The 3748-nt window shown below is 36.6% G+C and overlaps 1 non-coding gene across 1 annotated transcript; it reads right to left on the bottom strand.

Annotated features, from left to right (window-relative positions):
- Window positions 1-2481: 2481 nt before the first annotated feature.
- LOC137207402 (small nucleolar RNA SNORD115) lies at window positions 2482-2557 on the bottom strand. The gene has a single exon (XR_010935070.1). It is a non-coding gene; the product is annotated as a small nucleolar RNA SNORD115 (small nucleolar RNA).
- Window positions 2558-3748: the final 1191 nt, after the last annotated feature.

Below are 3748 nucleotides of genomic sequence, written 5' to 3'. Positions count from 1 at the left end.
TATAGAATATCATATCCCTTTGTTACATAGTTAAGTCCCTTTTTGGAATTATCAAGCACATCAGAAGACAAAGCATATTCTTCTACGGAAATACCTGTTTGCATGGGAACTTCAGAGGAGAAAGAACAGATAGGTCATCCAGAAACACCCATATCTTGGATATTTTTCTGAGTTAGAGTAAAACAAGAAAGGTAGTAGAAATTGCAGAATTCATGGCTTCAGTATCCACAAGAAAGGACTGGAAAAGTTTAAAATGGGGAAAAGAAACAGAAATGTAAGTTCATTCCATTCCCATTTCTAAGGTTCTCTCATTATGTCAATTTTGTCCCTAAGTTTGCACCATTTGCCAATTACTTTCTGTCTGATTTCCTGGAGTGGGAAAGAACCTCTTGAGGAGGTGGTAAAGCTTCAGATTTAGGTTGTATCCCTTGCATCTTCCTCAGTCTGTTCCAGCATTATTTCTGCCAATGTCTTGACTTTTCAATAGTGAATTATTGACTTTCCATCAGGTGTGCCTTTTTATTTGTTGGGGTCTCCAGATAATATTGTGTTCCCTTGTAAATAATTATAACTAGGCAGCTAAGCTGCAGTCTTAAGTTTCTTTACGGCTAATCTTTCTACATATTTTCTCAAAGCTGGATTGTAGCCACCAATATCTGAGAAATTATCTGTTCTTATCATCAACCTACTTTTTCTCCTACTTGTATTTAAATTCCTGGCAACAAAAGTGCCAGAAGTCTATTCTGATCTTCACATGGATTTATATATGTAAACTTATAAAATGCCTCAGTGAACTGTGTTGAAAAATAATGAAGGACTCAGCTTCTGAGTACAGCATTTAGCTTCTCTCAGTTTACCTTCTGCAGAAAGCTTTCGAGGAAACTTGTCAGTAGTCTCTCATGTTAGGTTTCCAAGGTACAAAGAATAGAATAGCCTGAGTTGTTGGAGGAAGTGTACAGTTGGATTCCTGAGGACTTGGAACTCCCTAATATGGAGATTACTATTTTACCTTCATTGTGCCTGTTCCATTAGTCAACTGGAGGCAACAGTTTGTGTAGCAGCCAGTATGCATCCCCATGTATAGGGCCGTAGACTGAAAACACAGTGCAGATCACCTCCGGAAAATTTTGTGGATCTCTCCAGAGCACTAGGGAAAAGGGCATATAGATTCTTACTATTTCTAGTCCTTCCAGCAGCCCTTAATACATTCTACCAGTTATTTGAGTTGCTGGAGATACAAAAGTATAGGGCTGATATTCTTCTTATTGAAATGAAAAATAAATTCTTTTCTATGACAATGTAGTTTCAGTTCTCATTTTGCCATTTAGTAGTATGACTGTTTTGATTCCCTTTCTTCCAGGTCATTAGGCAACCACTGCTCAACCTCATGTTTTCATTCTATGACACAGTCTCTTACACAACTTTTCAATGACTACTTGTGTTTTACTCTTAATCATATCTGCTTCCACAGCTCTGCTTTGCATAGCCTAGAACACTCCTACATCCTTTCCCAAGAATGGCACCTATGCTGGGGATTAACATAATGACATAAGCCATGGCACTTCCCTTATACATTTATTTGATCCTGAAAAGTCTAACCCGGGTTGGGTTTCTTAAAAACCTTGTGCCAAAGTAGATTAGGGTTTGGGTAGATTCAGTGAAGTTAGTCTGTGTAGCTTTCATGTATCCCTGGTGTAGCAGGACAGAAAGTCATCTTTCTCAGTAGTCTTTGTCTAAGAGGACAGTAGTCAAAAATGAAAACTGTATTTCATGGGTATTATTCCTAAAAAGTAAATACGATACCAGGAAGCTCCTAATTTTATTGATTTTTACATCCACAGGAAAACAAATATCTGGATCGCATGGATTCACCCTTCCCAGAATCCTTGAATAGTCATAGTCCAAAAACGATCCACAAGTGTAACACATTAAAACTCTGAAATAATATAACAGGCTTGAATTTGTCTACTTGGACATTTAGAACCAAGCAAATATTGCACCATAGAGCTGGTATTGATGAATCACAAACCTTTTGCAACTTCCAGTAAAGCACACTCAGGTGAAAAGCGAAATTCTTCTGATGAAGATCCCATTATATATATATCACTCATGGAGAAAAAGAACCCATAATGATATTTATATCATCAGAAAGAATAAAGCTAAATGCCCTAGAAGTAAGTCTTTACTAGTTTAGAAGTGTGTTTCACACTTACCAGTTATCAAAGGCAGCCTAATCCATTTAATGTACACACAATGTAAAAAAAAAGAGTTGAGGTATGATTTCAAAAAATATGAGAATAAACCACCACAATCTGATTAATATAAAAGAAACCATTGTTTACCTGGAAAGAGGTAGAAGAGGTGGATGAAACAAATTTCCCATATGGGCTTTATTACCTGAAGTCCGTGAATAGAGTTTCTACTACAGTGAAGCTAAGAACCCTCACTCCCACTTTGTAATCCAGGATTGTCACCTCTGCTGGGCCCCAGAGTAATTTTATTAAGCATGATTTTTATGCAATCACATCTCCTCAAGATATGACGTCCTCATTCACTCAAACCATGGCATCACCCACACCTATAATTTCTTTGTCCTGTAATTTTTTACTAATGGCATCCTTAAATTCTGGGTCCCAAGTTGACTGGAGATCTGAGAGATTCAGTGCGGGACAACTGGGTAGTTAATCATGCCCCAGGGAAAGTGAGCTCAAGTGTCTTCTTCCCCATTTGTTTTTGTCTGTGAGGAAGGATCAGGGCGGTAGTCAAAGAAGAAAACTATGTATCTCATGTTTGCATTTCTCATATGTTCCTCTGTGATTTATACAGGAAGGATATTACTAAAAAAAAAAAAAAAAAAGACAGGGCCACATTCCTTTGTATATAGACCAGTGATTCACCTAACATATTCAACTTGAAACAAATAAGATACCTTGGCCTCAAGAACCTGTCAGGAGCTTTTATGCAGCAATAAAATCTTGCTATTAACCAGCTTTTGGCTGTATCTTCCAGGAAGCCAGAGCAGAAAAAATAATGGCATCACTCATAGCATGGATTTTCCACTTAAAATAAATCTAATGAAGCCACATGATATTCAGAAGCTAGATATCAGTATCAGGCTGCTTATAATTTTATTCAATCTCACTTATTATACCTGAATCTTAAAACTCTGGCTGCAGTTGCCATGGCCCTTCAATTGTGAATAGTTCATTTATGATGCACAAATATCACAACACCTTAGCAAACTCAAAATAATCTAACAAGTAAATTTGTCTATATATGAATTTAGATCTAACCAAACAATGCACCATAGAAATAATACTAGTGAATGATAAGATTTTTCAAATTTAATCAAAGCAAAGCTCAGGTACGAACTAAAGTTTTTTCTCATCTCATATCATCAATATGAGTCATTCATGGAGAAGAATTAACCATAATAATATCCATATTTCCTTAAAGAACTAACCTAAACACCTTAGATGCTAGTCTCTATTAGTCCATAGATCTATTTGGAATTATAGCTCTCTGTAATCACTGAAGAGGGTGAGGGTCCAGATTAATTTTCATTTCTGTTAGTTCTCATTCTACTTGTACTTCATACCTATTGCTACTGCAGACTCTTTTTTCAACCCAGCTCTGAAAACTGTGGATGAGTTATTCCTGTGCTAAAGAATTTTTTAGCTTAGCTTTGTAGCTTGTTATTCCACATTGTGTAGGTATTTATTATCTAGCCCTGTGCAGTCCAGATTTT

Source organism: Pseudorca crassidens, chromosome 1, assembly GCF_039906515.1.
Source record: "Pseudorca crassidens isolate mPseCra1 chromosome 1, mPseCra1.hap1, whole genome shotgun sequence".
In the NCBI taxonomy this organism is placed as follows: domain Eukaryota; kingdom Metazoa; phylum Chordata; class Mammalia; order Artiodactyla; family Delphinidae; genus Pseudorca; species Pseudorca crassidens.
The sequence above is the reverse complement of the archived record's forward strand: the minus strand, read 5'-3'. Positions and strand labels throughout refer to the sequence as shown.